Source organism: Protopterus annectens, chromosome 6.part0, assembly GCF_019279795.1.
Source record: "Protopterus annectens isolate FY-2018-M chromosome 6.part0, PAN1.0, whole genome shotgun sequence".
NCBI classification, from domain to species: Eukaryota; Metazoa; Chordata; order Ceratodontiformes; family Protopteridae; genus Protopterus; species Protopterus annectens.
The window spans coordinates 1,095,730,696-1,095,740,695 of NC_056737.1; the positions used below are offsets into that span (position 1 = coordinate 1,095,730,696).

The window sequence follows — 10,000 nt, forward strand, 5'->3', positions numbered from 1 at the left end:
TATATAGAATATATGATATATATATGAAATAATAAAATGTGAAGAGTGTGTGTTGGAGAAATATATATAATGTGAGTGTGATATATGAATAAAAATATATATAGAGATATGTATATATATGGATAGGAATATAATATATATATATATAATATATATAAATAGTGATATAAAAATATATATATATATATATATATATAAAAAAACCATCAGGTGCAACTAACCATAGAAAATGCTCTTAGCATACAGGATCTCAAATAGGAACCCACACAGTTTAGACACTGGAATATAAATGTATCTAAACATCATCATATTGGGTGACTTGCAATATAGACTGGGAACATTACTCAAGTAACTTTCATGTTCCTGGAGTTCATAAATTCAAATGCCATGGAACAGCTAGTCACTCTATTACAAGAGGAGAAAATATACTAGATCTCATTGTCACAAACATGTGGGACAAAATGCTACAGTATATCCCTCATTGGTGAGATCTGATCCAAACTAATCTCACTGGAAATCCACATCCCACCCCCACCCCAACAAAAAGACCATAGTGAAGAACTTCTCTAAAGCAAACTTCACACTACTCAAGACTGGTGTGGTATCCTTCAAGGCCCCTGAGCCAGTGGAAACCACAACCCAAATCTGGAAGCCCTTACAAATGCCTTCATGGAAATTCCAGGACTGCATGGATCAGGCAATCCCAAATAAAACCAAGACTCTTTCCACGTAAATGTCCATTCAGGGATCCCAGCCATTAACAAACTTTAAGCAATAAGAGGAGAAAGCTATTACATGATAGAACAAAATCCATAAAAGGGAAGTCACTCTTGATCATTATTAGTAAAATATGAGCACTATAAATTAACTGAGGCCAATTTTGAGAGAAAATTGCTATGGATTCAAAGCGACAATCATAAGCGCCTTTCAGTTGCGTTAGAACCTGCGGAACTCCCAGATATGTCTCAAATTAGTCCAAAATGACAAACACTGAACCTACAGATACGCTACTACATACTGGCAGACAGGTCGCAACTTCACCTCCCCTTAAAGGAGAAGAATTATCCCAGCAGAGTGTAGCCTCCTAGATCTCTAAATGAGCAGGAAAGCTGCTCTCTCTGTGCTTAAAAAAAATACAGCATCACGGGGACCAGATGTGTCCTGCCAAAGCACACGAAGCAATGAGGAATTAACCGCGACATAAGGCAGCGCCGATTAATCCCAGCCTTTTACCACAGGATACGTGCTCAAGGAGTGGCTGCGACGCAACTGTGTCCCATTCCACAAAGTTAAGCAAAATTTCTACGGATCTCTGGAGACTAATTACCCCATGTTTAACAAGTCTAGTCTGCAAAGCTGCGAGAGGATCATAATGAAGCTCATAAACAAAGATATGGGGACTTGCAGACATTGGACCCAACCCAGTTTGCCTTCGCTACTAAGGCAGATCATGCCTGGAACTGGTTGACTTCTTCGAACAGTCAGCAAGGGCTATTGGATGAGGGAAAGGTAGTCCATACAGCCTACCTGACCCGGTAAAGGTTTCGGTTAATAACACCCACTTGGGTATTGTGAAGAAAACTTACCAGCTTAAATGTAAACCCACATATGCTCACAAGATGGCTGCAAACTGGGTTTAAGGACAAGAACCCACAGGTTAGAGTTGCTGGTGCTATGTCAGACTCCAAGCTGGTCACAAGTGGTTAAAAATCCTTACAGGGTCCTTGGTCTCCCTATTGTTCGGCATCTACCAGAAGTACAGGCCAACATGGGGAGATTGGCTTACGATGCTTGTATGACTCCACTGCAAACTGGGCCTATAGTGAAAGTGCATCGGACACGGATATCCTTCAGAAGGACTCAATGGAAACAGAGTAGCTGGTGCCAGAGCCATGGCCTGGAAGCTAAACGTGCGCCAAAAAATGTATAGTCATATTCCTTCGGGAAAAACAAGGTAACCCTGCTACCACATATAGTGGCAATCCACTAAGCACAGAAGAGTGTTATCAGGACCTGGGACCCAGGCTGACAGTGGCCTTTTGACTCTCACGCAAGTGGGTTAGAAAGACCTTCTTACACTGCCCACCTGATCATGAAGGATTCACATCCAGATTCAGTGAGGTCTCACGTTCCCCTGTAATTAATTTATCAGGCCAATGACTGAGTAATAATGACCCATTCTGATGTATCTCACCCGACATCTGCAGCAAAATTGAGAGACCCCAAAAAGCCTCACCAAAGGATAAAGGACTCCAAATCTGTCATATGCTGCCAGATTGAAGAAACTCCAGCTCTATTCAGTCGCATACCGCCTGCTCAGAGGTGACATGTGCCTGACATACAAGGCCATGTCCAACCCGAATTAATGGACATGCTCCACCTCAAAAATCCAAATCCACCAAAACCACTAGAGCAAGCGACTTAAACCTTAGCACGGATATAAATAGGGCGTGCTGGAGGGATAGTTTTATCACTCAGAGACCCCTATGCTGTGGAATAAAATCCCGGTCCATGTGAGGCAGAGCACCTCTGACTCTGTTCAAGAGAAATCTAGACCTGTGGATGGGAGATCGAGGTTTACCCCTGAATCATCTCTGTGTCACTGCTGGACAGAGGCACAACAAACTAATGGGCACAGTATTTTTTCATATAAGGGGTGGCGTAAGCCACAAAAATTTGTGCTAGGCTTATAAATGCATTAGGGCAGATAGCCTAGTATAAACCTATAAACCTATGAACCTATATATATATATATATATATATGTGTGTATATGTTATATATATATATATGTGTGTATATGTATATATATATGTATAGATATATATATATATATATATATATATATATGTGTGATAGTGTATATATATATATATATATATATATATACATATGTCATATATATATATATATATTGTGTGTGGCTAAAATTATGTGTTATTATTACACATATACATGTCTTTTGTTCTATATGTATGTTTGTACACCTTGTTACTGTGTATATTTTATATAATATTCAATATATATATTTTATTATAAATATTGTTTATACACAACAATGGGTCTATATACATCATATTACATACTTGATTAATTATTTTGTTACAATTTATCATTGTATACTATGGCTTCATACTAATATGGGCATTTTTCTTATATATTGTGTTGCTATATTATTCAGGGTTGTGTTGTGTATTAATATTACCCACATACATATATTGTCTAGATATTTATTATTGTGTTGTCTTTTGCTTTGGTGTGTGTTAATATTAATATAAATATATAATATTATTACATATCATATAATATTCAGCTATTATTAATATTATATATATATGTGTTTGTGTGTTATATATTATCTTCTGTTATTGTCTTTTTATATTCATCTTTTTTTCTGTTATGTGGGTATATTTTTTTATTATTGGGTTATTGTGTTTTCCTTGTATTATTAGTTATTACATTTACACATAATTATTAATTATTAAATACATACCATTTAATTTTGGTTACATCATTATATTATTGTTGTGGACAATAATATTATTCTATTTTTCATACATTATATCATATTATTATACAATAACCATAATACATCAACACATCATTTCATACATGTTAAAAATAATAATTTTTGTTTTTTGTTGTAAAAACACTGTATTAACAGTATCATAACAGTATACATTATACATCATTTCTCCTTATTTACACATAAACTTTTTACCACTTGTATTTTTGTATTTTGTTTTTTGTGGTTTAGTTTATTGTATTTATTTTAATACATTTTGTTTAACATGTTACATATTTGTTTGCATGTGTGTTTTTGTGTTTATGTGTGTCATACATTTATGTGTTTTTATTTATAGTTTGTATGTTATATATGTACATATATATACAATTTATGTTTGATATGCATATAAAAAAAATAATATAATGTATTAATAATAATATTATCTTTGACATATATAATGAATATGTTAAAATATAGCGTAATGAGCATAATACAGACATTATTTTATCATTGGGAGTAAAAGAAAACATATACATACCATATCATGTGGATACATGTTCATTATATACCATTATATGTTTATTTTTTGTTGCATATATGGCTGGTGTGAATATGGTGTTTTTATTGTGTGTATTATTGTATTATATATTAGTTATTGTTAGTTATTATATATATTGTTATTACAGATAACAATGTTTTGTGTTGTTTTGTGTCATGTGTTTTATTCACATGTTTGTTTATTTTTTTTTGTTTCATAGTTGTTACATGTGTATGTTTTATGTTTATATACATATATGGTTTTGTACAAAAAATTATTTGCATTTGTTACATGTTGGTTATTTTGCATAGCTTTTGTCATGTATATCATATGTGTTACTGACATATTGTGTCACAATTTTTTTACTATAAATGTTTTTATCTGTTATATGTTTCATGTCAAACATTTGTTTATTTTACATACATGCAAACATTTCACATGTGTTTCAACATGTATGTGTTTATTTTTTACAACATGTTTGTGTTTTGGTTTGTGTTTTATTATGTGTACATATACCACATATTTTTGTATTGTGGGTGTTTGCACACACACATGTGTGTGTGTATATTTATTGTTAACACCTCATTATGTGTACAACATGTACACAATTCTGTGTGATTGTACACATATTAAACATCTGTGTGTTATTATTTACAACATTTTGTGTACATTACCACATACATATTATGTTTAAAAAACTATGTACACAATGGTATTACACTTTCACATCTCTGTTTAATGTGTGTCACACACCACAAATTTGTTTCTTTTTGTATTCACATATATTATTTATTTGTTACTATTTGTGTGGTATTGTGTTGTGTACACAACACTGACATGTTTGTGTGTTATTATACACACATTTGTGTGATACAACCTACATACTATGTTTATATGTGTGTTAATGTTTCATGTGTGTTTATATGATTTGACTGTGTGGTTTTACATACATACATTTGTCATATAATATACATATGCTGTTTGTGTGGTGTGCAACCCATTTTTTGTTGTGTGTTTTATGTTTTGTGTTACATATATATATGATGTATGTATATATTTTATACACATATATATATATATATATATATATATATATACCACACATATCATATATATGTGTATATATATACAATTCCATGCTCCTTGAAATTTGCCACACATGCATATATTCAGCAAGCCTTAACCATAAAATAGGAGAAAGTGGACATCCTATTCTTATGAATTAAAGCCATCTGAAGATCACCTGGTTTGTGGCATATTACATACATATGGCTATTTCTTTAAACTTTAAGGAATATGTTCATCTCAATCATATATATGTATATATATATATATATATATGTGCGTGTGTGTATATATATATATATATATATATATATATATATATATATATATATATACATAAATAGATAGATTTTTTTTTATATTTGTTGACCGGGTTTGTATGACTGGGCTACAAATGCCTGTTTTCAGCGAAGGCCCCAGGAGAAAAGCTCCAGCAGAAAATAGAAATTTTACATATTGAATACATATACAAATATATTCATCAGTACCACAAATGACTGCATTACAGTGCCACACATTACATTCATCAGTACCACACGTTATTACATTACAGTGTCATACATTAAACTGTGGCAAGTGAAATACATAGAAATACGTTCATCAGAGGGATACATTCATAATTACATATTATATACATAATAGTGCAATAGTTACATAACTGAAATATTTTAGTAGTTATGTTTGTACAGTGATGTACGAAGAGGAGAAGATAAAGTAGTAAGTTTGTTTATTGAAGGGGAAGAAGAGAGAAGAGAAGCAGAAGGTTCTAGGGGAGTTTTTACGGGGGATAATTACACTGGCAAGTCCATTTTTCATGAAGGTATTTTTTTGTAGCGGTTTTGAATTGATTGGGATGTTCAAGGGATGTTATATCTAGAGGTAGGCTATTCCAGGCCTTGGAAGGGTTAAAGCTGTAGACTAGGTGACCCATTTTTATGTATTTATTTTTATTTATTTATTTATTTATATTTGTTGACTGGGAGTGTCCGACTGGACGTCGGTCCATTTTCAGCGGAGACCCGGGGAGAAAAGCTCAACAGTTAAAATAAACAGACAGTAGTTACATTGGATTACATAGCGATTAACAATTTACATAGCAATTACTTACAACATATTTACAGATGAAGAACATAGTACATCAGTAGACAACTATCTGTGAAGTACATAACAGACATTAACAAATGTTACAAGAAGAAGTTCCTGCTGTATAATAAGTACTGGCTTATGAGTATCTGAGCTTGCTATAATCAAGATAGTTAGTGGAGTGGAAAGAAAGGTAGTGTTTGGATGGGGTGGGTGATATTAGAGTGGAAGTTGCAAGGGCATAGCCAGCATGTTTTTAGGTGCGCTTTTAGTAAAGTTTTGATGTAGGTGCATGATGGTATGGAGGTAATTGTGGGTGGGAGGGAGTTCCATAATTTGGCTATGGTGCAAGAGAATAGTGCTTCACCAGCAGAGTTATTGGCTTTAGTGATCTGCAAGTGATTTTTGTTGCTGGATCTTAGTGGTCTGGTGATGCAATAGGGTTGGAGTAGATTCTGGAGGGATGCGACATTAGTGGATGGTTTACTAGTTTGTGGGCGGGTGAGAGTTGATACCATTGAAGGATGTGAGGGAGTTCAAGCCAGCCCAGTTCAGCAAGTGAGAGACCGTGGTAACTACGGTAGGATGCCCCTGTGGTGAATTTGGCGATTTTGTTGTAGCAGGTCTCTAGCTTGTTTAGATCGCATTGCCTTAGGTTGGTATATATTGGAGAGGCATAAAGTAGGGTGGAGATAAGGTGGGAATTTGCTATTGAAATCTTTGCTGCTTTGGTGAGAAGTTGCTTATTTCTGTATAGCGCTCCTAGTTTTTGTGGACTTTTATGGTCATGGATATGTGAATGTCAAATTTTAGTTTGTCTATTTCCACTCCTAGCAATTTGGTGTGTTCAGTTGGGTATATAATGGTGTTGTCTTTTGCTGTGATGTTAAAGTGAGAGTTGTTTTGAGTATGTTTGGTGGGTTGGAAGATGAGTAGTTTAGTTTTGTTTGGGTTGAATATTAATTGGGCATCGGATAACCAAGTTTCAACAGAGGAAAAGGCTTCCTGTGTGACTTTTTGCAGTTTGGGTAGAGACTGGGCTGAGCAGATGATGGTTGAGTCATCTGCGTATTGTATGAGTGTGCCATGTTTGGTGGCAGAAGCTAGATTATTGGTGAAAACAGAAAAGAGTAGGAGTCCAAGGATGGATCCTTGGGGAACCCCTATGAAGACAGGTAGTTGGAGAGATATGTCATTCTGCCATACAACGGATTGTTGGCAGTCAGACAGGTAACCGTGAAACCAGTTGGTGACTGATTGTAAGAAGGATAGGTTATTGAGGACAGAGATAAGTTGTTTGTGTGGGATCATGTCAAATGCTTTAGATAGGTCTAGGAAAGTAGCAGAGGAGAGATAGCCATTGTTTTTATGCTGAAGGATAGTGTTAGTAAAGGAGAGTAAGGCAGTGATGGTGCTATGGTTTGGTCTGAAACCATGCTGAGTATTGGAAAGGAGGTTGTTAATAAGGAGGTAGTCTGAGACCTGAGAGGGTATGCATCTCTCTAGTATTTTGGAGAGTGGAGAGAGAATAGCTATGGGGGAGTAATTGGTTAGTTCTGTGGAGGGGAATTATATGTGATGCTTTCCACAGTGTGGGAACGTAACTTTCTGACAGAGATCGGTTAATCAAGATGGATACTGGGTAGGCCAGAGCATCAGCTGCAATTTGTAGGTATTCACTTGGGAGGTTGTCTGCTGCTAATCTGGTGGGCTTAAGTTTAGTTAAGAGTTTTTTATGTTGGAGGTAGGTACAGGAGAAAAAGAGAAGGCAGTGGGGAGATTACTAGTTGAAGGTGTTGGTTGGAGGGGAGGGGGGTTGTGTTGTTTAGCTAGTGATAGTATGGTTTGTGTGAAGTGTGTGTTGAATGAGGTAGCAATATTTTCTGAGGAGTGAGGGATGTTAGGAGGAGGTGTACTGACTTTACCTGGGTGGAGGATGGAGTTTATGGAGGACCAGAATTGTTTGGGGCTGTGTTGGGAGGAGTCTAGGGCAGACTGGTAGAATTGGAATTTGTCCTGTTTTATTAGATTTTTTGACTCTATTGCGTAGTTCTAGGAATTTCTGTCTAGTTGAGGGGGTTTTGGTTTTGCACCAGTGCTCCCAGGCTTTATCCCTATTTTTCATTTCTGACTTAGTGGTTTTCTGTAGCCATGGGGAGGGTAGTGCTTTAGTCTTATGGGGGCATGGTAATTAAGGATGCTCAGGAAGGTAGTATTAAAATATTCAACTGCGTCATCAAGACTGAGGTACTTTAGAGGATGCCAGTTACATTCTTTGAGGGATGAGATGAATGTGAGTGGGTTAAAGTTTAGTTTTTTATGTATTTGACGGTAGATGACAGGTTTAGCTTTGTATAGGTATTTTTTTGAATAGGAATGTTTGGGAGTGATCACTGAGGCTATCTGTAAGCAGCCTGTTATATATGACTGGGGGGCTCTTACTGATTAGTATCCATTCCAGGGAAGTGTGCTTGCTGGAGTTTTTATTTATCCTGGTTGGCGACTGAACTAGTTGGGTGAAGCCATGAAAGTTTACATGATGGGTTGGATGGTTGCCAGAACAGGATTGCCAGTCAGTATTGAAATCACCTAAAATTATAGTTTTTTGGGGGAGATGGTGGGTAGACCAGCTGAGGAGGTTTTCTAGTGGAGGGATGTTTTGGCCAGGTGGGAAGTAGCATCCAATTATGTTGATGGTTTTGTTTTGGTTTATTTTGAGGTTGGTATATATTATTTCTTCATTGCCTATTTGTGAAGCTGATGATTTTAAGATGTGGATGTTTAGATGCTGTTTAAATATTATAGCTACACCGCCTCCTTTCTTGTTTAGCCGGTCTACTCTTAGTATGCCATAACCTGTAGGGAGTATTTGCTCACTGGTGTAATGTAAGGTTTTAGCCAGGTTTCTGTCAGGATGACTATATTTGGGGAGTACAAGTCTATGGTGGCATGGAGTTCATGGACTTTGTTGGATATACTTCTAATATTTAGGCTTAGTAGAAGGAAGTCATGTGGCTTTCTGTTGGCTGTAATATGGGAGAAGTTGCGGTTTCTAGTCTGATTATGAGGATTGGGGTTGGAGATGGTAGGGCCAGGGTTGTGGTGGATATCTCCACTTAGGGCTAGTTTAGATATGCATGAGGTTATTAGTTTTCTCAGTTTTTGAATGTGTCTGTTTATAAGGGAAACTTTATGATTGTGCTCTTTGGGTAATAGGTATGGTGGGAGGGTTACTGTGTTAGGTTGTAGGGATGCTTTATGTTTCAGTAATATAGTTGGTAGAATATGTGGGGGGTGCATAGGGATGTTTCTTGAGTTGGTGGAAGGGGAGCTGAGTGAGGGTGACACATGAGTGGTGGTGTGAGTAGTAGTGCAGTGGCAGTGGTTGAGTGAGGGAATGATGGAGCTTTGGTAGGATGTAAGATATGCAAGGAGAGTGCATGCAGTGAGCATAGGTAAGGTATGCTTTGTACATGTTAGTTGAGGAGGTGTGATAGTAGTGGGAAGATGGAGGAGGTAGTGTTGGGTTAGCGCTGTGGTTGGTTACTGGAAAGATGGGAGGGGTTTGTGAGTGTAATAAAGGTGGGTCCACTGGGGGTGGGAGGGAATAGGGGGCAAGGTGGGGAGCGAAGCGGGTAGAGACCCTGTTAGTTGCTGTTATGAGGGTGCTGAAAACAATCAGGTAACAGAGTTAACTGATAAATGAACATATGATAGTGACAAGGGTGGTTGTAGTTGTAAAAATGGTACCTGCCTTAGGTAATATTTATTAACTTTGGGATTGTCTTAAGGTAATAAACAGGGAAGG

The 10,000-nt window shown here is 36.4% G+C and overlaps 1 protein-coding gene across 2 annotated transcripts in view; it reads left to right on the top strand.

Moving 5' to 3' along the window:
* CCDC88C (coiled-coil domain containing 88C) overlaps nucleotides 1-10,000 on the top strand; it is a 1,480,266-nt gene that overhangs the window by 187,801 nt on the left and 1,282,465 nt on the right. The window lies entirely within an intron of this gene.